The sequence below is a fragment of the Gymnodraco acuticeps genome, unplaced genomic scaffold, assembly GCF_902827175.1.
Source record: "Gymnodraco acuticeps unplaced genomic scaffold, fGymAcu1.1, whole genome shotgun sequence".
NCBI classification, from domain to species: domain Eukaryota; kingdom Metazoa; phylum Chordata; class Actinopteri; order Perciformes; family Bathydraconidae; genus Gymnodraco; species Gymnodraco acuticeps.
In genome coordinates this window covers 450831-477301 of record NW_022991672.1, presented here as the reverse complement: position 1 = coordinate 477301, position 26471 = coordinate 450831, and the positions used below count along the sequence as shown (strand labels likewise).

General features: G+C 40.3%; 1 pseudogene; it reads left to right on the top strand.

The window, feature by feature from the left end:
* Positions 1 to 2345: 2345 nt before the first annotated feature.
* Positions 2346 to 18830, top strand: LOC117534502 (annotated as a pseudogene).
* The last annotated feature ends 7641 nt before the right edge of the window (positions 18831 to 26471 follow it).

The following is a 26471-nucleotide window of genomic DNA, read 5'->3' as shown; positions in this document are numbered from 1 at the left end:
ATCAAGCTAGGAGATGAAGTTCAAAGAAATGGACAGAAATGTTATATTTAAAAAAAATAAAAGCTCCCCTGCGGTCGATGTTGTGGTTTCATTAAGTCTTTCAGCACATTCATATAGAAACAAACAGTGTCCGCCACCACATTAAAAACCCAACATACTATAATACAAACTGGCTGTAAGGCTTAGTACAACACAGAGTTACACAACGTTATAAATCCCTGAAGATATGATGTAAAGTGGTTCAAACACGGAGAGTACAAACATTTCTCATTAATACCAGAACATGTAATATGTTCATATTTCAGCACTAACACATTGTGAAGATGTTCAAGTATAATATTCATGATGTAGTGTAAAGACACTAAAGGAAATAAGTCAGATTTTAGGGTTTTAAAATGCTAATTTGAACAAAAAGGTGATTTTCATAACTCAAAGCGGGTCAAAATGTTATTTTTTGTACCAAGTACTGAACTGTAACGACCAAATAACAAGAAATATTTAAAGCCAACTTTTATGGATTATATATAAACCATTTAAAGTGCAAACATTTCAGGAATAATGCTGTTTTTAGTATCAAAGATGGTAATTTTCCTACTATCCTTTGCTTTTTGAATCATACTAAAGGGAATATTTATGTTTAAAGTTAAGTTTGGGAGAGATCTTTAACTCAAAGAGTGTTGTCTGAAAATGACCAGGTGATACAAATCTTTGCATTGCACAAAGTGGTAAAACTCTGCCGTACAATACTACTTGTACAAAAAGAAGGGCTTTCAGAACAACATACCGTTGAGTCCTTTTCGTACCATGATATATTGCATCAATGGCTAGTAATAATTTTCTGATAATACATTTATCATTTTAAAAAAACTTTTCATGCGAACATTTCAGAAATAATTTGTTTCTTAATCTCAAATTTGCCAATTTCCTTCTATTCTTTACATTTTATCGTCTTAAGTGAATATTTATTTTAAAAGTTACATTTTTGAGAGATACTTTACTCAAAAAGGGTCATAAGTACCAGTAACTCTTTTTTTTACCGTCAAAAGTAATTCATTACCAAGAAAATCCATATATAATTCAAACGATTTTTTTAAAAACTATTACAAATTATTGTGCAGCATTCATTTTGATTTACATTAGAAATGTCAACATAATGGATGTAGATTACAAATATTGGGTACAGTCCATAAGGCGCGTTCACACAGCAGTACTTTTCCCACTTTAGTTCTGATATATTTCCGAAATGTTGCGTTGACACCAAAAACATCCAGAAGATAAATTAGTTCATGAGAAACTTTGTACCCCCTTTTCAGTCCCTGCTAGAGAACAGGTACTTTCGTGGGAGAAAAAGGTTACTATTTCTGATTGGCTGGGCGGATTGCAGCAGCAGCAGCAGCAGCAGCAGCAGCAGCAGCAGCAGCAGCAGCAGCTTCTACTGAAGCCAGTCCCCAACTCCGGGGACTTCCGGCCGGGGACTTCGGGTGGCAGTATACGCCGTGAAGTTGTTTGCGGCCTGCCAGTAAACCCAAAGCAGAAGAAGAAGAAGTGACGTCAGCGGCTTCACCGTTCCCGGAAATGCATCCGCGGAGGAGCCGTGGAGGAACCATCAGTGTATCCTCGGTTATAGCTCCTCCAGAGAGCCTCCTCAATGCTCGATCCTCGGTCCTCGGTCTGCATTTAGAGAAATTAGATGTCCTTCAAAATGGCGCGCTGAAATTCATTTCCGGGTCACTACCGGAGGACCGAGGAAATTTGAGTATTGAGAAGCCTCTTAAGTCTCGAGGATAGGAGTCGAGGATAGGAGTCGAGGAGGGGAGTTAGAGAAATGAGAAAGGGCCCTGGTTTCTTCCTCTTGTCTTCTTGGGCTGCGAACTGACAACATGTCCGTTTCTGCTGCTCATTAAAGCTAGCTTCATACCTTCATTCTCCCTATCTCTCAGCACTACAATATCTCTTTTTCTTCTCTCAATTATTTTATTTATATTGTGCAATCAATGTTAATCAAACTATTGTTCGTTTATACATTTTAAGAATGGCTTTTATCTTTTTTGAGAATGAGTTCTTATTTTTATTTATTTGGTCTACAACAGATGATACAAATGTTTGTGTCAGTAAATGTGTGCTAACAGAGGCGAGGGTGAGTGTGGAAATAACGGGGACAGAGCTGCTGTCAGACTATCAGCTGTGCTGCGTCATCACAAAGGACATCGCTTCACGTGACGCTCCGGAGGAAAGGAAGTCCCATTGCTCTTAAAACTCATTTATCTGCTTCTCGTGGTTTCCTTGCGTCTCTCCATGCTTCCCCGGTGGGAGGGACTAAACGCTAAGAGAAGAGTTTCAATTTCCCGGAACTGAAAGTTGTTGTTTGTCTGAGCGACAGCAGAGCAGCAGCCGAGACACGTCTCTGTTTCTCTGAAGAAACACTCAACTGAATCCAGCAGCTTTTTCTCAACAACACAGCAGGACTCTGCAAACACTGGTGAGTTCACTACAGACACATCACTTACTAAACATTTAGTCAAAGTTGGATTACAATCTGAATCTGACTACATCCATTTTACGATATAAAGAATATTACACAATATAAATGTGTCAGTTATAGAAAACTCAATATTTACATTAGCAACAGCCACAAATACAATGTAAACTCTGGTTAGGTTAGAGAGCATACAGTCAAAGCTAGCATTAGCTTATACTTATTTTCATATTTCCTGTATTTGAAAACATCTTTATAATTGACTCTATTAAACAAAGTAGAATCTAAATAGTAGATTTGTTCTGGACTGTCCAAAGCAAGGGATCTGGTGTTATGTTACAAGTGTTGCTTATAAAAGGCATGACAATTACATATTTCATCTTGTATCATTTGTACACACTGTGGTTAGTAGCCTTGAGCTTTGAACCTGTTTCTGTAGTAACTGCTGTCTGCCTTTTGAAGCTGATAACGTTTACTGTTTTTTAACAACTAGTATTAACTTCAGTGATGCTCAGCAGGAGGTTTCACTCCTCTGTTCAACAACGGCAAAATCCCCCAACAGTATTAGAGCTTACACATTGTGTTTCGTAGAGTTTAAACTGAATGCTGCTATGACTTTCCAGATTTCATTTTTACTTGAATTTGAATTCTTACAGACAAAACAACCTAAATTATTTTGGTTGTTTTGGTCTATGTCATTTCTTACATAAAACGTTGGTGTTGTATACATTTTCGGGTTCATAGTATAGGGTGTAACTTTGGTTTGAGAAGTATGGCGGACACAAAACAGGGGGTCCTTCGCAATGAAAAATGTTCTTGATTTGAATCCCATTTCCTGCCTTTCTACAAATATTTAGATATTTTTTTTTAAATCCCTCAAAAATGTTTAGTGTATCCTCCTGGGACCCAGCCCATTGAAAATGTCCACTGTAGTGGACATTTTGTTAACATGCATCTCCTTTTACTCTTTTGAGCTACTCTACCAATCCCTGATGTGCTGTACAGAGGACATCCTGGTCTTTCCAGTGATATGTCATTGCTTTAAAATTGCATGCTGGGAAGTTCCTCTTTCTTTTCATCCAAAATGGCTGGCATACGAAAAACAAAATGGTATAGAAGCAGGAGGAGAAGTCAAATATTGTTGAATAATTGTCATTTTTACCTTCAAATCATATATGTTCTTGTTTATTAACATGTGAGGAACTATATAATTAGTTCTGAATGCAATTAAATAATTCAAGTTTTCAAATAACAGCCCTTTTATAAATGTCCATTCTAGTGGACGTCAGGACTATCTTCATGGACTTTATGACTCAATATTGTTGCAGGAGACGGAACTGAAGCAGACATTTTCTGTACCAGATAGTTCAGGGAGATTCAGATGTTGAGCTCTCAGATGATGAGAGAGATGAGGCTTTCACACCTGGGATAGAAGAGGGTCAAGAAGAAGGGGGGGAAAGATGCAGGATGAGCTCACAGATAGATACATAGAGACAGATAGGGACGAGCTGGAAAGACATGGCCCTCTGTGGGCCAAGAGTAGCACGTATGTCTTATTGTTGTTTTTATTTTAAGTGGAGCCATGAAAAATGAGAGTTGCCTCAGGAATGCAAGCTTTGTTTCTATGAGCAGGTCAAATGGAGACCAGATCCATCAAACTAGTCAAGATGACCCTACAGCCCGTGCTGACTGGAGTCAATGAGGTACTTTCCCACTACATTGACTACAAAGTCTTTGAAGATCTGGAAAGATTCACCAAAAAAACAAGCTAGTTTTGTATACAAATAAACAGCAATGTTCAGATCAATTACTTATTCATGTTTTAAATAAAGGTGAATGTATTATTGTATTAATATCACTCTATAACCATAATACGTTACATAGTCCATCTGTTAATTTTGGCTGTCTTTTCAAACTAATATGGTCCCTACGTCCTCTACAGTGGACATACTGTAACATTTTAAAATAAAAATAAAATAAAAAAAGTCTAAATTGCAAGATGTTTTTTTAACCCTAAATAGGTAGGAAATCACAAAAAAAAGGAAATTGGAAGACACTTTTTTCCTCGGGTCCCAGGAGGGTATATTATGAGTGTGTAGATGTATCTAGTATCCTATCCAGTGTTAATTTCGTCAACGAAAACTAGGACGAAAAATGTTCGTCAACAACCTTTTTTACATGACTAAGACGATGACGCGCTAAAAATAGATTCTTGATAACGAAAACTATGACGAAATGTATATTTAGTTTTCGTTGACGAGACGGGACTAAGGTGTTAATGGTGGACTATCAGACATTCAAAATGCAGCATATTTTCCCCCAAGTGTCCATCTTGTCTGTCAAAATGCATCTTATGTTTAACTTGCAATATCATTATTTTCGCTCTCTTCACTCCAGAAGAGCGATCTCCCTGTGTCTCTGTGTGCGGGGGGCGGGGCCTAACAGACACGCTGCAGCGGACACAGAGATCTGCCGGGGACGGAGCGTTCAGAGAGTATAGAGACACTCTACAAGGCTCGATGTGGACAAAGCTTGTTTGCCATTAGTGTTATGGCGTTAGGGCGTTGACACGAGTACAGTAGTCTGTCCAGACAGCTGGCCAAAAAATACTACTTCCCTGAAGGCTCCCACAAGATTGTTGACATCCTCGTGGATTCATCTTCTTATTATAGACACATGCATTTCCAAACATTTGGTCTACGTCTACCTATGTTGTAAATGTATTATCTTTTCGATTTACACACGGCATCTATTGCACGTCTGTCCGTCCTGGGAGAGGGATCCCTCCTCTGTTGCTCTCCCTGAGGTTTCTCCCATGTTCCCTTTAAACTGTGGGTTTTCTCTGGAAGTTTTTCCTTGTACGATGTGAGGGTCTAAGGACAGAGGGTGTCGTATTGTCATACTGATATTTTGTACACACTGTGAAGACCACTGAGACAAATGTAACATTTGTGATATTGGGCTATATAAATAAACATTGATTGATTGAAAATGCGTCATATTCAATCGGAGAAATGCACAATTTTCGACTTCCTTAAGTAGCTCTGTTGCGCCAATTACGAGTAACGTTATCACATCAGGTGCGCAGAGGTGGGAGAAGTACTCAGATCTTGTAGTTAAGTAAAACAAATACCATAGTGTAGGAAACTCTGTTACAGTAAAAGTCCTTCATTCAAAATGTTCCTCAAGTAAAAGTATAAAAGTAGTCATGGTGCAGATTGGTCCATTTCAGAATAATATATATGATATGTTTTATAATGATTGGTCATGAAAGTGTTCTCAAAGCTGGTGAAGGTGCAGCTAGTTTGAATGACTTTGTATACTGCAGGGTAGCTTGTGGATTTACTCCAGGTGGAACTAAAGTCTGATTTAAGACTTGATTATATTTCACATCATTCATCCAGATCAATAAAGTAACTAAAGGGATTAAATACATGTGGTGGAGTAAAATTACATCATTTACCTCTGAACTGTAGTGGAGTAGAAGTACTAAGTAGCCTACCTCAACATTTTACTCAAGTACAGTACAATATAATAACATAATTACACATATTTTATTTATTTATTTCACATGTAAATAAAGCAATGTTAATTCGGTTAACAATTTGTTTAGTTTTTTCCCTTTAAAAAATAACAAAAAGTACCTACAAGAATACCGTTAAGGTACCGGATCGATGAGCAGTATCGATAATAGTAGTACCGTTAAAAACCTTAGCGTTACCCATCCCTAGATATTACACAAGTAAAGTGTTAAGAGAAGGAAATGTTGCTTTACGAATTTCAACACTTGATGCTGTCACCTTGATTCCAATGTCAGAAACCTGTATTTAACTGAATTGGTTTAAAGAGAGAAAACCTTTTTTTTTTACTAAAAGTAATTTTTCATCAACTAAAAGTAGACTAAAACGTTTTGAGTTTTTGTCGACTAAAACTAGACTAAAACTACGAAGGATAGGAATGACTAAAATGTGACAAACTAATAACCATTTTTGTCTTAAGACTAAATCAAAAACAGCTGCCAAAATTAACACTGATGTGAACCTATTTTATTTATGGGTGGACCTCACATCCTCTAGGGGGGTCCACGGGCAGTGGCGGCGCCAGGGTATGGCTGGGGTAGGCTACAGCCATACTAAGAAATGGATTAGCCCCACCGTGAAAAATGATGTTAAAGTAAGCAAAATAAAGTCCGCCAACTCGCGCGGAGTAAATTGCACAGACAGCAGTTCGTAAGATTGGTTTCAGTAGCCACTTGTCTGGAAATAACGAAGACTAGAAATGGTTTTCAAAACTTTTGTCACGGAGTCTCAATAGAACATCTTTGATAATGTCTTCTGGCCAATCAGAATCACGATAACGGCGTGGTGTTGTTGCAGGAAGTCCCGACGGAGAATACTTTTGCTGTAGTACAGGGGTGGGGAAGCTTTTTCCTCTCAAGGGCCATTTCAATTTTTTCAACATCCTCCGAGGGCCGCACAAATTATTGACCTCTGCTTAAAAATCACAGCCCATTTCATTTGGCCTTTCTTTCATGCTGTGCAAAGAAAGAGCAACCTCTTAATCCAGATATCTCACCATGACTCGTGCACGGTGTGGCATGACCACCAAACAGAAAGATATGGACACAAGAAATGTAAATGTATTTAGTTTCCTATCCATGGACATGATTTAAGTGGGGGGGGACCTAACCTCCTCTAGGGGGCATGCTCCCCCGGGAAGATTTTTTTTTAAATGTTGAAGTTAAAGCATCAATCTGGTGCACTTTGAGAGCAACATGAAGAGATCTATGGAAACATCTCTCATCACCCATATGAAACAGAACTGGAAGCAGATTTTCTTTTTCTTTATGGATATTTTACAAATCACTCTCCTTTCAAACTGTATTCTTGTTTATTAATAACAACTTTTTTTTACTGTCATATAGTATTTTATACCTGTTTACTTTATTCTCTTATTTTTTTATAACTATAATGATCATATAAAGATGTGCCTTTACCTCACTGGTTGTGGAAAAAGCTTCTTATATTCATTAGCATAGCTAGCTAACCAGATGCTAATAACAACAAAGTTATGATCAGTGTGACAGATGAGCAGATCGCCACTGGGCTTTCAACTAAAGACACAGCCACGCCAAAACTGCAGCATGTGTACGGACCGGTACTGTTAACTGTGATGGTTATTCTCGCGTCCAGGAAAGAGAAGCTTAAAAGGGAGACTAAATGGAGTCTCTGAGATGTTTTCAAATTGGTACTTTAATTAATAAAAGGCGCGGTACAGTCACAAACAGGATATTGTCCGACAGAAAAGCAGCTGTCTCTGGCCCTCGCTAGCAGAGAAAAGAGGCCGAACCGCTCAGGTGCTGCTCTTATATAGCTTCTGTAGGCTCCTCCCTGCGGGCCGGCCCTCCACATCTTAATGTCCGTTGTTACGTTTAAACAGAGGATTCAGGCATTGTACATTCAATACATACTTAAACACGCCTCTTCTCCTCATATTGTCTTTCATCACTTTTCCTTTAACACATTCTAAACGTTGTAGTTAATATTCTAAAAAATACAGAAAATACTTCACGGCTGGTTTGGTTTCTGGTCATTCCGGAAGTTGTCACATCTTACCCAGGTCTGTAAACAATAACTTTATTCAAATAAACTGTACCTTCATTTAATATTCAGCAATAATAATACATCTATAGTTGCAGTGTTAAAATCAGTAGGTTTCGGTGTGCATCACTCCATGTCATTTCGCTACTAAATTAACCTCTATAAGAAATGGTAAACTAGCCACATGCTAACCGGAGATGAAGGATTTTCAGAATAAAAGCTTAACTGGTTGTGCACAATAATTTTCTGGTTTTTCAGTATAAAACAGCATTTAAACTGAAGGTACATTTAAGGTACATTATGCCATCAAAACATTGATTTTAATTTCTAACAATACGGATTTATTGGTACTGCCATTTTTTGAAGTGCCGGAGCGGCGTTCTGGTGCTCTCCGTCAGAATTGCACCCCCGTCGGACGTGGTATTATACCACGTGATGACACGTTAGGCTCGTGTTGTGTTCAAGGACCATGACCGTTGCCAGGAAAAACAGGCACTCGCTTGTTTAATTATTTTGCGGTCTAGATTTTTTAAATTTTTTTCTTTTTTGCGTGTGTTTATAAATTACCTCGAGGGCCATACCAAATGGTCTCGCGGGCCGTATACGGCCCGGGGGCCGGAGGTTCCCCACCCCTGCTGTAGTACATCTCTATATACATCGATACAACATTACGTAATGAAATAAGACCCCACGGTTTGATGATTGATAGGTGTGTGGGCTGTCTTTTATTTTGACACACAGAACAATGGGGGCTATCCACCCTTATCCACAATGTAAAGTAACTCACAGCCTCTTCCCTCTTCAGTGAGGAGCAGCAGGTTCAGCTTTCAGAACAAAGTAACACAAAACTAAAATGGCATTCATTTTTTATATATGTCGTTTAGTGATAGATTTATTTATTTTTCTTCTCAAAAGAGAACTAGAATGTGTATTTTATGTTAGTATTTAAAAAAGTCTCCTGAGGGAGAATCCCCTCAGACCCCCCTGCAGGGGTTGGGTTTTCAGCATGTCAACTCTTTCACCTGTGGGGAATTGCAGGATTGGCTTCAGGTCGCCCTTTTTATTTACTACAAGACAAATGTGCCTTTTTATTTCATACAGTTCAATTTGGATTGAGACAGGGAAATAATCTAAACCTCACGCGTGGCGTTTCACTGTCAAGGGGAGCGTGTATGTAATTACATTGCAAATACTGACTTGAGCCCCACCACTGTATGGGTTAGCTCTACCATAGATTACCCAACAAAAATACTCTTGCGCCGCCACTGTCCACGGGCTAGCTCTCCCTCCAGCTTGTAGAAACACCTCCTTATATCTATTAGCTCCAAGCTAGCATCAGATGCTAACAAAAATCTCTCTCTCTCTCTCTATCTATCTATCTCTCTCTCTCTCTCTCTGATTGTGAGTGGACCGGTGAGTATAGCGGAGAGCGATCGTTTAGAGTTGTACAACTTTTCAAACCATTGTTAACAATTCATTTTTCTCTGGGTGATAGTTTATGTCTTTGTGCATCACTTCACCGACTTTGGTGTTTTTTGGTGGTGTTGTTTGGTTGCACTGGTGAATTGTTTGTCTAATTGTTTGTCGAGCGGCTGCAGCTGCAGTCACGCCGCCCGGCATGGCGTTCCGTGGCAGCTGCGCTGTGTTAGAGAAGCTGACTCGCCAACACGCCATCAAGCTCTCTCCACCTGTCGGTGTGTCGGTGGAGGAGTGTGGTCTGGCTGTGGGGGCTGTGGTGGGATATGGCAGAGTTAAATCTGCCTCCCGCATGAACAGTGCAGTGGTTATTTTTTTAGACTACACGGAGAAAGCTAACCAGCTGGTGGAGAGCGGGCTAGTGATTAAAGGGACGCTGTTACCCGTGCTACCCCTGGTCACTCCAGCTAAAAAAGTCATCTTCTCTAATGTACCCCCGTTTCTGAGAAACGAGTTGTTGGAGAGAGAGCTGGCTCGATACGGCCAGCTTGCGTCTCCCATTAAGTTGATCCCCCTGGGCTGCAAATCCCCGCACCTCAAGCACGTTGTGCCTTTTAGGAGACAGGTGCTTATGGTCCTGAAAAAGGATGAAGGGGAACTTAATCTGGCTCTCAAGTTTAAAATTGATGATTTTGTGTATACTGTCCATGTTACGTCTGACATTTTGAAATGTTATGGTTGTGGAGCGGCAGGACACCTGATCCGCGCGTGCCCGGAGAGGGCGGGTGACTCACCCGTGGTATCCGTGCTCGCAGCCGGCCCGACGGTGCCCGCGGCGGAGCCGCTACTGGTTGCCTTGTCCACTGCCGGGCCGCCGGTGCTGGGGTCCGAGCCCGCGGCGGAGCCGCTGCAGGTCCCTTTGTCCACGGCCGGGCCGCCGGTGCTGGGGTCCGCGCCAGCTGCGGAGCCGCTGCTGGTTGTTTTGTCCACGGCCGGGCCCGCGCCCGCGGCGGAAACGCCGGTGGTAGAACCGCAGGTCAGTCGGTCCGTGGCAGAGCCAACGGTTTCACGCGTAGAAAGCACACAGGCAGCCGGTACACACAGTATCACACACAGACACTCAGGTCACACAGAAAGCAGATAGTGAGCACACTGCAGCCAGAGTGGCTGAGTCTGTTCTAGAGGATGTGGTAATGGATGAGGATTTGTTAAGGTTACCTGTTAAAAGGAAAAACGAACAAGTGAGCAAAGGAAGTGTGGCTCAGAAAGGGAAGGTGTCAAAGAAGGAGTCGCTGTGTTCCTCCTCTCAGCCAGAGGGAGTCTCAGAGGACTCAGAGGACAGTGACAGCGAGTCATTCTTTGACATCGTTGAGGTAGCAAAGGGAGAGGAGTACTCTTTCCAGAGGATCAGATCTTTCTGGTGGAAACTAAGGGGTGGAGGGGGGTGAAGTTAGATGACTTTTTTGCAGATTTGCAGATCTTTCATAATACTGCCAGGGTTCTCATGCGGCGCAAAGAAGCCTTAGGGGAACCTTTCTTCAGCGGCCCAGAGAAGGCTCGGTTAAAGAAGATACTTCAGAGGATTAGAGGGGAAACTGCAAAGAATGATGAATAAGTACATCTTGGTTTTATCTTTTTTTTTTTTTTTTCTTCAGCCAGGTTTTTGATTTTGTTAGGATGCAACTATAATTTCATTATGAGTGACATAAAGCTGGGCTCTCTAAACATTAACGGTGCTCGAGGGGATGCTAAGAGAGCATCTTTATTTACTTTATTAGGAAACAAGAGTTTAAATGTAACGTTTCTCCAGGAAACTCACAGCACTGCTGAGAACGAGAGTGACTGGAGGAGGGAATGGGGGGGAGGGCTTCTTCAGCCATAAGCGCAGCAATAGTGGAGGGGTTGCCATTCTCTTTGCGAGGGGCTTTACACCCTTCTCCTGTACGGTCGATGAGGTCATCCCAGGACACTTGCTCAAAATAAATGCTGAATTTGAAAAAGTTAAAATATGTTTTATAAATGTTTCTGCTCCCAGTGTGAGAGAGAGGCTTTTGTTTTTTGAGAAACTGAAACACACTCTTAGCACCTGTGATAGTGGGGAGTATCTGTTCCTGGGGGGTGACTTCAACTGCACAGAGAACCCTGTGCTGGATAGGAACCACCAGGAACCGCATGCTGCCTCGAAGAGTGCCTTAATAAGACTAACAGAAAGCTTTGAGCTGTGTGATGTTTGGAGGCACTTCCACCCGGGCCAGCGGCAGCACACATGGGTGCACTCTAGGGATAACCTGTTGTCTCTAGCTAGGCTGGATCGTGTCTATGTTTTTAACCATCACATTAATGTGAGCAGAAGCTGCTCCATCAGTCCAGTGGGAATCTCTGACCATTCCCTCGTACAAGTCTCACTTTTTATTAATCATGTTAAGTGTAATAGTGCGTATTGGCACTTTAATGCTTCTCTGTTGGCCGACAACTAGGGCTGTGCAATTAATCGTATTTTAATCGCGATTACGATTATGGCTTGTGACGATTATGAAAACAGCATAATTGACAAAATACGATTATTTTGCTGGGTGTGCTTTCGCCCCTCCCTAAAAGCCCACTCGGCCACGTGGGAGTGACATGTGTTCATCGCAAGCGAAGATGTCAGAACAAGAGCAGCAACTCGTTAAAAAGAAGGGTCGCGGGGAGATTCCTAGTCGATCGCGAGATGTGTCTAAAAATAGAACAACAATATTCTGTTTTATCGTTAATGTCCTGTAACATAATCTTCCTGTGCCAGAATAATGCACTTGAACGCATCAAAACTTTGTGATTGGCCGGCGTGGCTGGTGGGCAGTGGGCAGTGCAGTGACAGTCCGCACACATACAAGACCGCAATTATGGCAGAAGCAAAAAAGCCCAAAATATATCATTTTCACTCCGAGTGGGAGGATGATTATTTCTGTATCTATTCCAATTCAAAGTCCATCTGTCTCATCTGCAATGCGAGCGTGGCTTTATCGAAGAAGGGTAATTTAGGAGCGGCATTTCAAAAGAGTGCACAAACGCTACGAGACGGAATTCCCTCCTAATTCTGCCCAAAAGGGGAGGGGCCTGAAAGGACAGCTAAATGCACAGCAGTCCATTTTCACCAGGCCCAACAACAAGAGCAAGGCTGCCACCAGAGCATCTTATCGTGTCAGTTACGTTCTTGCGAAACACATGAAGTCTTTCGAAGATGGCGAAGTTGTGAAAGAAGCATTCCTGGGGACAATAACAATAACAGAAGCATTTCAACAGGTTTTTGATATAATACAAACTCAAGTTAGATACCGTTATTAATCAGCTGTAAATTTGAGTTTGTTTGAACTTATTCATTATAATTATTGTACAACATGGTATAAGAATGCAAACATTAAGATCTGTTCTGTTTAAATTGATTATAGTCTATGATCAATTCAGGTTAAGAAACTAGTGTTGCTATTTTAAAGGCATTTATTTGTATACTCTACTAAAATGCAACAAAAAAAGGGTTTGATTCTATTAATGTTGTCTTTTTTATTGCACTGTTGCAGCAGATTCCTGTAGCTTCAGATCTGAGTTGTCTTATTAGTAAGCCTCATTTATACTTTTGTAGCAACACTATTTTTATATAATGGCAAAGAAAGGGTTCAGAGTCTTTTCTTTTTTTCCTGTGTCATATGTGGCAGCACTGCCACAAGTTCCTCTTCAGAGAGGGTCTTCAGTACAGGTGGCAATATTGTCACCTGCCTGCGCTCATCTCTGAAACCAGACCATGTCAACAGGCTGGTGTTTATTGCAAAAAATCTTTAAGAGTTGACACGAGCAGCCCTACCAGCATTTGCCATGGTGGCTTAAACATTTTAATTTGGTCTTAAATTGTAGTTCAACATTTATTTCCTGTTACTTCTGGACCATGACGGTGGGCCAGCCTTCAACGTGTAACTGAGTGGAATATGTTGAATATGTTTTACCAAAATGTTGGCTATATGTTAAGGAGTTTTCAGTAGGTTGTGACAGTGCACTGCATCATATTTGATTTAATTTATTTTGGTCTAATTTATTTTTATTTATCATATTAATATATGTTTAGTATGGTTTTGGAAGTGCGCTCCAACATATTTTGTTGATCTTGTTTATTGGTAAAATATTATTTGTTTTAAAGTTCAATAAATGGTCAATGAATAATCGTCAAAATAATCGTGATATCAATTATTGACCCAAATAATCGTGATTATGATTTTTGCCATAATCGCACAGCCCTACAGACAACCATTTTAAAAATGTTTTAAAATTATTTTGAGAAAACTACCGTTTATCTAAGAGTGAGTACAATTCTCTTCAGCAGTGGTGGGATGTAGGTAAAGTGAAGATCAAGCAGCTTTGCCTGCAGTACACTTTCAATGTCACAAAGACATGGCTAGATCTCTGAGAGCTCTGGAGAGAGAAGTGGTGGAGCTGCAGGGATTGGCAGACTCCACAGGAGAGCGAGAACATGTTGAAGTTTTCAAAAGTAAAAACTCAGCTCTGTCTGACCTGCTGGGGTTTTCTGCTCAGGGTGCTCTGGTCAGATCCCGGTTTCAGAACATCGTGAAAATGGATGCTCCCTCTCACTTGTTCTTTGGTCTGGAGCGTAAGAATGGTCAGAGGAGGCTGATGCACTCGATCCAATGCTGGGCAGCTGCTTCAGGAGTCCGCCGACATTCGTCAGTGTGCTGTGGAGTTCTACAAAGAGCTCTACAGAACAGAGTTCCAGGCCGAGCCAGAGGTGGCGCAGTCGTTCTATGAGGGCCTTCCTAACGTCCCTGAGGAGGACCATGCTGAGCTGGAGGTGGAGCTCTCTGCCCAGGAGCTGCAGGAGGCCCTGCAGAGCATGCAGAGTGGGAAGGCTCCTGGCATAGACGGCCTGCCTGCAGACTTCTATAAGGCTCTCTGGCCAGTTATAGGTGACGACCTGCTGAGTGTGCTCAGAGACAGTCTAAGTAACGGGAGGTTGGCTCTGAGTTGCAGGAGAGCTGTGCTCACTCTCCTCCCTAAGAAAGGAGACCTGCAGGAGATTAAGAACTGGCGTCCTGTGTCTCTACTCCGTACCGACTACAAGCTGCTTTCCAAAGTGTTAGCGACGAGGCTGAGAAAAGTGATGGAGCATGTCATTCACGTAGACCAGACATACTGTGTACCAAGCAGGTTGATAACTGACAACGTGACTCTAATTCGAGATGTTTTGGACCTCTCCGGTTCATTGGGCTGTGAGCTTGGTCTGATTTCTCTAGACCAAGAAAAGGCTTTTGACCGAGTTGAACACCAGTACTTGTGGCAGACGCTGGAAGCTTTTGGGTTCAGCTCTGGTCTCATAACCAAGATCCAGGTCTTGTACAGGGACATTGAGAGTGTACTGAAGATAAACGGTAGTTTGTGTGCTCCTTTTGAAGCTCAGAGAGGAGTCCGACAGGGCTGCTCTTTGTCCGGGATGCTCTACTCCCTGGCCATAGAGCCCTTTTTACACCGGGTCAAAGTTACATGGTTTTTCTTTTCCTGGCTGTAGGGATGTCTTTAAATTGTCTGCGTATGTGGATGACATAATGGTCTTTGTTAAAAAACAAGATGACATCAATGTTTTAACTGAAACTGTGAGCAATTTTTGCAAAATCTCATCTGCTCGAGTCAACTGGGGGAAAAGTGAGGCCTTAGCAGGAGGAGAGGGCAGTATTGACAGCTTGTTGTTACCTGGGGGCCTTGGTTGTAAAAGGGCAGGGTTAAAGTACCTGGGTATTTATCTTGGTGATGACACATTTTGTTTGAAGAACTGGGACGGGCTTATAGAGAAAGTGGAAGGCCGGTTAAAAGAAGTGGAATTGGATCCTTCCCCAACTTTCTTTTAAAGGGAGAATCCTTATTTTAAACAACCTTGTTTCCTCCATGCTGGCTCACCGGCTGGCGTGCACCGACCCACCCGTAAACCTGCTGTCCAGGGTGCAGGCTCTCATGGTGGACTTCTTCTGGGACCGCATGCACTGGGTCCCTCAGAGCGTCCTGTTCCTGCCAAAGGAGGAGGGGGGACATGGCCTGGTTCACCTGGCAAGCAGAGGGGCGGCCTTCAGGCTCCGGTTCGTCCAGAGGTTCCTGACTGGACCTGCTGACCTGGTCTGGAGACCCGTAGCTCGGGCCTTATTGGAGCACTGTGGTGGGCTGGGTCTGGCTGAGTCGCTGTTCCTAATGGACCTGAAAGGATTACACCTGATTTGTTAAAGTTGGACAATGTTACTGATTTTAAGTTTAGCACCATGTCCAACAAAACATTTTATTATTTGGTGATAAAGGTGCTGAATCAGAGCAGACTCCAAGAGCGAGTGGACACCCGGTGGAGAGCCCACCTGGGCCTGCGGGAGGCCTGAGTGGAGAGCGCTCTACAAGCCTCCGCTGACTAAGAGGGGTGGGGACCTCCAGTGGAGGGCTCTCCACGCTGCGGTAGCTGTTAATGCGTTTGTTTCAGTGATCAACCCTACAGTGTCTGACGCCTGTCCTTTCTGTGAACAGAGGGAAAACATTTTTCATTGTTTTACAGAATGTGGTCGACTCCTTTGTCTTTTTCAGTTACTCACTCAGATGTTGATTTTGTTTAATGTGGTTTTTTCTAAGTCAATGTTCATTTTGGGTTGAAGGTACAGCCAGAAGCAAAAGTGCAAAAGTCAGCTTTTGAATTTTTTGTTGGGGCAGACTAAAATGGCCATCTACCTCAGCAGGAGGAATAAAGTTGCGGGATCATTGGATACCGATAGAGTTTCGATTTTCAAGCGGATGGTTAAAGCAAGACTGAAAGCGGACTACGGTTAATTTTGCTTAACAAAAAATGTGGGAGAATTTGAGGCCATGTGGTTAAAAATGCTTTGTGTTCTGAGGAGAATGAGGATCTTATTTTCAGTCGTTGTCTGAACTGTCAATGTGTGTCAATGTGTCTGTTTGGTTATTTGCTTTGTGAATAAAAGTGGTTTGAAAAATCAAAAAAAATAAATCTCTCTCTCTCTCTCAAAATTGGAAATTACCCCAGTGATCGTAGGACTCTATGAACTGGCAAATAGAGAATATGTAATTACAGTTTTGTTTTTTTCAAAACGTTTGTCCCCAGAGAGACATGTCTGCTGCCAGCTGTCTGCTGACTGAAGATCAGTTTCTGTGCTCCATCTGTCTGGATGTGTTCACTGATCCAGTCGCCATACCATGTGGACACAACTTCTGTAAAGCCTGCATCTCTGAACACTGGGACAGAAATGTCCCGAGTCAGTGTCCCAACTGCAAAAAGGTGTTCAACATTAAGCCTGAGCTGCTGGTCAACACTTTCATCTCTGAGATGGCTGCTCAGTTCAGACAGTCAGCTCAACAGAAAGCCAGCAGCAGCAGCTCAGAGCAACAAGTTGTCAAACCAGGAGAAGTTCCCTGTGACGTCTGCACTGGAACCAGACTGAAGGCCCTGAAGTCCTGCCTGGTGTGTCTGGAGTCCTACTGTGAGACTCACCTGGAGCCTCACCTGACAAGAGCAGGCCTGAAGAAACATCAGCTGATCGACCCTGAGGAGAACCTGGAAAGCAGGATGTGTGTGAAGCACGATAAACTGCTGGAGCTGTTCTGCAAGACCGACCAGGTGTGTGTCTGCATGCTCTGCACTGTTTTAGACCACAAGACACATGATGTTGTTCCTCTGAAAGAAGAATATGAAGGAAAGAAGGCTGAGCTGGGGAAGACAGAGGCTGAAATTCAGCAGATGATCCAGAAGAGACGACTGAAGATCCAGGAAATGAATCGCTCAGTGGAGCTCAGTAAGGAAGGGAGCAGACAGAGAGATAGCAGATGGTGTTCAGGTCTTCACCGCTCTGAAGGAGTCTGTTGAGAGAAGCCAGGCCGAGCTCATGGACACCATCAAAGAGAAGCAGAGAGAGACAGAGGAACAGGCTGAAGGCTTCATCAAAGAGCTGGAACAGGAGATCTCTGAGCTGAAGAAGAGAAGCTCTGAGGTGGAGCAGCTCTCACGCTCTGAAGACCAGCTCCACCTCCTCCAAAGCTTCACGTCCCTGAACGCTGCTCCACCCACCAAGAACTGGACAGAAGTCAGGGTCCGTCCACCTTCATATGTGGGGACTGTGAGGAGAGCTGTGACTCAGCTGGAGGAGACGCTCAGGAAACAGAAGAAGAAGCTGCTCTCTGAGGTGGAGCTGAAGAAGGTCCAGCAGTCTGAGGTGGAGGTGACTCTTGATCCTGATACAGCAAGTCCTGACCTCATCCTGTCTGATGATGGAAAACAAGTGAAACATGGTGATGTGATGAAGAATCTTCCAGACAATCCAGAGAGATTTGATTCTTGTGCTAATGTCTTAGCAAAGCAGAGTTTCTCTTCAGGAAGATTTTATTACGAGGTTCAGGTTAAAGGGAAGACTGAGTGGGATTTAGGAGTGGCCAGAGAGTCGATCAACAGGAAGGGGAAGATCACACTGACTCCTCAGAAAGGTTACTGGGTGATAGTGTTGAGGAATGAAAATAAGTACATAGCTGGTGCTGGTCCTGCAGTCCGTCTCTCTCTGAAGTATCAGCCTGAGAAGGTGGGGGTGTTTGTGGATTATGAGGAGGGTCTGGTCTCCTTTTATGATGTTGATACTGCAGCTCTGATCTACTCCTTCACTGGCTGCTGCTTCAAAGAGAAACTCTACCCATACTTTGGTCCCCATCTTAACAATGGTGGTAAAAACTCTGCCCCTCTGATCATCTCTCCTGTCAATCACACTGAGTAGAACAACCATTTGATTTACTACAGAAAAATTCACTCTCACTAAATGTAATAAATGTATTCAACTGGGGAAGTACATTGTACACATTGTTAATGTTTCAGAATCTGATCACATATGGTTCACCTTGATGAGACGCATAACAACACATCAAATACTGATGAGTATGTTCTAATGTACTCTAGTTTATTCTACGGATTGCACTACCTGCCGTCATGACTTGAAGTGATCAGAAAACTATTTACTCAGAAATAAACTTTTACCACTTCTTTATATGTCAGGGGGAAAAGAAAAGTATTTATTGTCTCAGAATTGTGTTTTCAAAAAGTGTTTCATACTTGCAGACATTACTAGTGGAAGTAATGCACTTGTTTTTTAATAATTTTAAAAGGAAAAAATGATGGGTATATTTTAAAGGGGTCGATTCAGGATTCATGCTTTAATTACAGTATATTGGTAAAAACATTATAAACAGTTACTTTGAAAATCAACAATACCTGATCATTAAACATTAGGCTGCAGTGGTTTAACAAATGAGGGAAATTAAAATGTTACCTCTCAGCTGTCTGTTGTGTTATGTTAATTGTATTTCGTCCACCTCTCTGCACACTGCTTGTAAAGTTTGAACAAAGCCTCAATGGAAAAAAAAAAAGGAACAAAGAATGTTATTTTTTGTGTTTTTTTAAATTTACTAACTGAAGTACAGTTTTCACTAGTTCTCAATTTAGGGAAAGTAGCTTAAAAAATGTACTTAACTATTTCCATTTCTACTTAACTACATGTGTCTGATAGATTTGGTTCTTCTGAAGCTTTATAAACTATGTAAAACCCTCTTGGATCAGCTGATGATAGATATTAAGATTGCTGTATATGTTTGTTAGAAATAAGGCCATCAACTGGTTAGCTTAGCTTAGCATAAAGACTGGAAACAGGGGAAGACAAAGCCAACCCGTCCAAAGGTTACAAAATCCACCTATCAGCAGCTCTGAATCCAGTTTGTTTAATCCATACCAAATCAGAGGAGTAAAAACATCAATAAGACGTTTAACAAGGGATTATGGGTCGGGCTATTTCTTGACTGGGACCAAAACAAGTTGCCAAATTGTTTTTACATTTCAGTTTTCGTACAGAGATATATTAAGTACACTTAAATGTGTATTTTGTCACTCACTATTTCTTCCCTTTTCATAGTATACATGCAAAACTAAGCTAATCTAAGTGTCTGATGGCTGCAGCCTGTGTCAGTGAGAGCGGTCTGACTGGTTGGACTGCTTCTAATGATTATGATCTCATTCTTCACCTTGAACACACTCCAGCACTGCCTGTACAGGTGAGACTAACTGACTGCAAACGTCCCGTCTGACTGGGAGATAAATAAAGGGTTTTTTAAATATCAAAATTGCATGAAATATGCTTATAAAGTCTATTTTATTATTGCCCTGTTTATAAGATGGAGCTTATCATTTGAAATATCATTATTTTCAAAGAGGTGGATGGTGAATAATATTACAATTTTAAAAAAAAAAAAAAAAAAAAAAAAAAAAATGTTTCACTCACATCATGACTTTGTTTTTTATTACAGTACACGTTTTCTGAAATGTTATCTTTAAATATACTAACTCATACAGAAACAGCACAGAAATGTGTACATTGGTTAAAGCCAGGATCACATTCTTGTTTTATTGTCGACTTATTAGAGTCAAAGGTTTTTACAGAGGGGGGTTTTGATATGGGTTTGTACCACTACATACATCCACAAAAACTGTCAGCAGCCTTTAAGAGAAATCTATTCTCCACATGTTTTTTAGGGAAACAGATGTTATAATCCTTAACGCAATCATCAATAATCAGTCTATACATCTGGCTATTGATGATATATGAACAAACCACTCAGAGTACAGATGGGACTGAAACTCATTTTGAGGTAGGAATCAAAATAGCCCAACCTTTCAAAACTGTCAACCAATGGTGACGTACCTTCACCCGTTAGCGACACAATGCTTGAATAGCACGTTCTCTAATAGGGAGTTGGCTCAAGGACTAAGAGATTAAAATAAGGGCAGTGTCTTCAAGATTCAAGACAACCTGTCTGCACTGAGTAAACGAAAATATGCTATGAGGCAGTGAACACATGTGCAATCTCTCAGTACGTCCCAACACACAGATATCTGTCTAAGAATACCTCAGTTGTACTGTGTGAATGAGGTCAAAGGCCAGGTTATATTTCAATGTGTGTTCATTGAATGATACTGGAAGTAGTGTTTCATATGAGGGGCCGTACAGGCCGTAATTCATACTGGTCCTCTCTCACACACATACATTCTCCTTTTACATACATTTTCATTCTCATACAAATATATTTCAATGCACACATTTATACATTTTTCACTCACACATATATACATTTAGCTCTCTTTCATATATTTTAATTAATCTGTGTATCTTTGGACCATTTGTTGGTACGTACAGGCCGTAATTCATACTGGTCCTCTCACACACATACATTTTCCTTTTACATACTGTGATGGTTGTCGCCTATCCGGTCCTTGTAATTATTTTTGCTGTATATGTATACATGTAAATGAGCTGTGTAGTTGCTCCAACGTCATTGGCTGCCATCTCCTGGTCCGCCTCCGAGGACACTGATTGCAGCACGCCGGGCCCGACGCACTCCAATCCCCGTGCAGCCCCAACGCACACCTTCCGGATATGACTACAAAGCCTGCGGACACCTATCACTCGGGAGGCTCTGCTGCGATCAGACGCCTCACTCATTGTTGCTCCTGTGTCGTGGACACGTTAGAGTTAAACTGTCAGAACTTGTGTGATCCGTGTTTAGTGTTGTGTGTAGCGTGTGGTTTATGTGTTTAGAGTAGTGTGTTTAGATATGTGTTAGAGTAGCGTGTTTTGGTTCCCCTGTGTTAGCTGCATTTCCCTGCGGCCTCCCCATTAGCAGTGATTAGTGGTAATTAGCGGTGTAGCCAGGTGTGGATTTAGACTCCCTTTTAGAGTCCTCTTTCTGTTTAGCAGTTTACCTGTGCCCTTTTGGCTCTTTAGTTTGGCTTAGGCTATTTTTGTCCTCCTTTTGTTGTACACCTGTTGGTTATCCCATTAAACCCTATTATAATGAATTACCAATTCCATTCTGGTGTGTGTTGCCTACCTCATCCCTATAGTGAGATCGTAACACACACGTACATATATTTTCACTCTCACACACATACATTCTCCTTTTACATACTGTACATACATTTTCATTCTCACATACATATATTTCAATGCACACATTGTCACTCACATATTTATACATTTTTCACCCACACATATATACATTTAGCTCTCATATTCATATATTTTAACGCTCATATTTATACATTTTGCTCTTATGTACATTCATTCAATGTTTACATTTAATATTATAAACAGTATATGCATGGCTGAAGACAATATATGTATGCAAGAGAAGAATGTATGTATGTATGTATGTGTGAGAGAAAGTATAGTGGAAACGGAAACATTATTGTGCTGTGATTGGCTCAGAAGGTCGAGCGGGGCGGGCTCATGTTCAGAACTTCGGATTCAAATCAACATGATGGAGGGAGATTAATCCGTGTATCTACGGACCATTTGTTTTTATTTATTAAAAAAGTAAACGGAAGAACGTCTGCGAGGCATTTTTGCTTTTTGCTTTTCATAAATATATAGAACCATTTCTTCAAATAATATATATTTTACATTTTAAATGAAAATAAATATATAATAATTTAAATAATAAATCAAATGTAACATTAAAATAATACAACATTATTTTTAATTCCTGAGGTCCAATTCTAATGCATGTTTAAAGTCATCTGAAATAATAACTAAAGTGTCACGATCTGTCTGTGTTTTGTTTTGTCCTTTTTCTTTCTCTGGTTTCCTGTTTTATTTTGAAAAGTGTTCACCCCCTGTCTTGCCTGTTGCTTTCTTTCTGTGTTCCCTCCTGTCTGATTACCCGATTGTGTTCACCTGGTGCCCCTGTGTTTTCTCCTCCCTCCTCACCTGTCTCTTGTTTCTTTGATTAGTCTTGTGTGCATTTAAGTTCTGGTTTTTCTGTCTGTCTTTGTTAGTTCCTTGTTAGTCTTCACTGTGTTCACGGGGAAGAGTTCTGTTAGTTTCCATTTGACCTTGGAATAAAGGAATTTTCTGTGGAGTCTGCATTTCGCTCTACCCTGCCATAAAGAGAAATTAGTGTGTTTATGAATGTACCGTTTGTGTTTCATAGTCTCCTCCGACTCTCTACTGACACCAACAGGCTGAACGTGGTACTGCGCAGAGCAACAATTAAAAACAGGAGACTGTCAGTGTTTTGATTTTACTTTTTTAAAAAATGTACATTACAATTTAAGAAGAGCAATCATTTCATTTAAAAAACGTACACCTATGTATACAACGACACCAGTTTATAAAACCATTGTATCCGAAAGACAGCAGCCGACAGAAAAGTTCACAACGTTCACGTAAACGAGACGAAAGCAGAACCTGAGAAACCACAAAATAAACCGAGGAAGAATTAAATCAAAGTTTAGACAATCAAACCTTTTTTTTTTTTTAAAGGAATTCCATTTGGCAAAGAAAGAGCTTAACTGGACCAATAAAAATACCTATTGAAACTGAGTATTTATTAGAAAACAAACTGATAAATAATGTTACTAAGTCTGAGTTTTGAGCCCAACTTAGAAACAAATATTGGTGTTCAGTAATTGTACTTGTAATTATTTTAAAGAGGATATCCCTACTTATTCTGCACAGTTTGTTTTTCTGTCAAATGTGCAACTTTTTCATTGAAATAAAGGGAATTTAACGTCAAATAAAATGTTTAAACGCTGGATTAAAAGCTTTCAGACTGAAAATACAAATACAGACATGATTTAAACATAGCTGAATTAGATGGGTAACAGACACTTAATCAAGCTGCAAATAAATATAATTTAAGAAGCCTTACTAGTGTTAGAGTAAAAATAAACAAGGGCTACATGTTGATGGGAATAAGAATGTTGTCAAAATAAACTAGGAAATTGAGCTTTGTAAAAAGTCAAAAAAGAAAAGCTGAACTACGACTTTGTGTTGTTTTAACTTGTTTAGCTTTAGCCAATTAGCTCGGACTGGAGAAGCTAAAGTTAATCAGATCAGAAAAAACCTTTAATATTTATAGATATGTTCATATTAATATGTTTTAGCTTCTTTTGAACATCCTAGCTATAGTAAAATATAACTTGACTGTGATTTAAAAAAGGTTTTAGGTCAGTTCCAGTTGTTTAGCTTTAGCCGATTAGCTAGTGTTAAAGAGGCTAAAGCTAACAATCCCCTTATTGTTTTTATTACAACATACATTTATTTAAGCCTCTTAATTTATCTCTCAGCTAAAGTAAAATATATCTTAACTGTGATAAAAAAGAAAAGCGGCCCAGGTCAACGTTTCAATCGGTTAGCTTGTCGATTAGCATCAAGCTAGGAGATGAAGTTCAAAGAAGTGGACAGAAATGTAATATTTTAAGTTTGTTTGTGGCTCTGCTTTAGCCAGAGTTTCTTAAGTTATTGACTGTGAAGAAAGCTAAAGCATAAGAAGTATAAACAATGATTAAACAAAACGTATGTATCAAAGGTTGTGTCTGTTATATTAGCATTAGCTTTTTTAACTTGTAGCCAAAATAAAAGCTCCCCTGCGGTCGATGTTGTGGTTTCATTAAGTCTTTCAGCACATTCATATAGAAACAAACCGTGTCCGCGCACCACATTAAAAACCCAACATACTATAATACAAACTGGCTGTAAGGCTTAGTACAACACAGAGTTACATAACGTTATAAATCCCTGAAGATATGATGTAAAGTGGTTCAAACACGGAGAGTAAAAACATTTCTCATTAATACCAGAACATGTAATATGTTCATATTTCAGCACTAACACATTGTGAAGATGTTCAAGTATAATATTCATGATGTAGTGTAAAGACACTAAAGGAAATAAGTCAGATTGTATGGTTTTAACCTGTTAAGCCCGAAGGTCCCCGCCGACGGGGACCCTGGGTCTTTTTTTCACGATACTGTGTCTCAGGGGATCTTAATATTTAAGAACCTATTAATGTGTTATACCAGATTAACGGAAATAATCTCAGCTAACTGCCGATACAAACCATGTTTACCAAAACAAAGCACAAGTCTCACAAGAAGCATCTAAATTACCCCTGAGCGAAAAATGCTAACGGACATTGGCACAGAACTCAAGATAAAAGTACCCTTATTACTTATCATAGCTGCACATACAATATATCCGATTAAAGCTGAGACTCCACAGATTATGTAGGTATATAGTATCATCACTGAGTGATCCGGACTCGCAACAGGGGAAGCAAATACAGTCATCACAACACGTACCTTTACGAAGCTTCTAGGGAGATCGTCTCACAAGTAGCTGTCAATCTGATCAAAGTACGTGTTCAATGGCATTAAAATGAGAAAAAACGCGGCTGAATCGGTTAATCCATAGGTTCTTAACGTCCATGTATAAAAAACTGATTGAATTTATAATCCATAATTCCATTTTTATGTAAAAATCGGAGTGTAAATGCTAGCTGCTAATGGTAGCCACCACAGCTAGCTGCTGCTTCCGGTCTCGGCGATGCAGCAGTCTCACACATACACATGACCAAATAAGGACTATGTGGGAGTTCCCCTCGATTCCATTGGCTCTGACGGTCAGAAAGAGATGTCACATGGCAAAATCGAGCAAGGGGGGCCAGAGATATGGAAAATCCACCCAAATGGCCCCAGAAGAGGTTTTTTTTTGCTAAATCTGTCTAAAAAGGTCAAATATCACTTGTTTTGCATCAATCTTGATACAGGGTACTTATTATATATTGTACTTTGGATTCCTAAAGGTTTTAGTCTACTAACCCATCATCCAAGGTTAGTTTTCACTATAAGTACAACATATTTTTTGGACGGACACAATAATTTACAGTTTTTTACCATGTTCAATCTGAATTTTCTTTAAAATAAAAAACATCTATATTGAATCTGACTTTTCTACATCCAACTCACAGGTTTATCATTACTTTGAGAAAAAAGATTATTAATGTAACCCTTTTAGAAGGGAAGATATGGTCATTTGTTCTGGGAATGTCATTTTCGAGCCTGAAACCTGAAAAACAGGCTCAGGGTTTAACAGGTTAAACGGCTCATTAGAACAAAAAGGGGATTTTCTTAACTCAAAGAGGGTCAAAATATTATTTGTTGTACCAAGTACTGAACTGTAACGACCAAATAACAAGAAATATTTAAAGCCAACTTTTATGGATTATATATAAACCATTTAAAGTGCAAGCATTTCAGGAATAATGCTGTTTTTAGTCTCAAAGATGGTAATTTCCTACTATCCTTTGCTTTTTGAATCATACTAAAGGGAATATTTAAGTTAAAAGTTAAGTTTGGGAGAGATCTTTAGCTCAAAGAGGGACATAAAGTCCTTTTTCGTACCATGATTTATTGCATCAATGGCTAGTAATAATTTTCTGATAATACATTTATCATTTTAAGAAACTTTTCATGCAAACATTTCAGAAATAATTTGTTTCTAAATTTCAAATTTGCCAATTTCCTTCTATTCTTTACATGTTATCGTCGTAAGTGAATATTTATGTTAAAAGTTACGTTTTTGAGAAATCCTTTACTCAAAAAGGGTCATAAGTACCAGTAACTCTTTTTTTTACCGTCAAAAGTCATTCATTACCAAGAAAATCCATATATAATTATAACCATTTTTTAAAAAACTATTACAAATTATTGTGCAGGATTCATTTTGATTTACATTAGAAATGTCAACATAATGGATGTAGATTAAAAATATTGGGTACAGTCCAGAAGGCGCGTTCACACCGCAGTACTTTTCCCACTTTAGTTCCGATATAGTTCCGAAATGTTGCGTTGACACCAAAAAGAGCCCGAGCTAAAATTAGTTAATGAGAACCTTTTTACCCCCTTTTCAGTCCCTGCTAGAGAGGACTCTTTAAAGTAGAGACACTACTGATATACACCTGACGTCCTCTTTAAAGTTCAGGGTCAGAAAAACATGTTTCTTTCTAAACTCCTGGTTGATATTGTGTGTGTTTGTGTACCTGAGCGTCACTCTGCTCCCCCTCCCCTCCTCCCTCAGCTCCTCTGA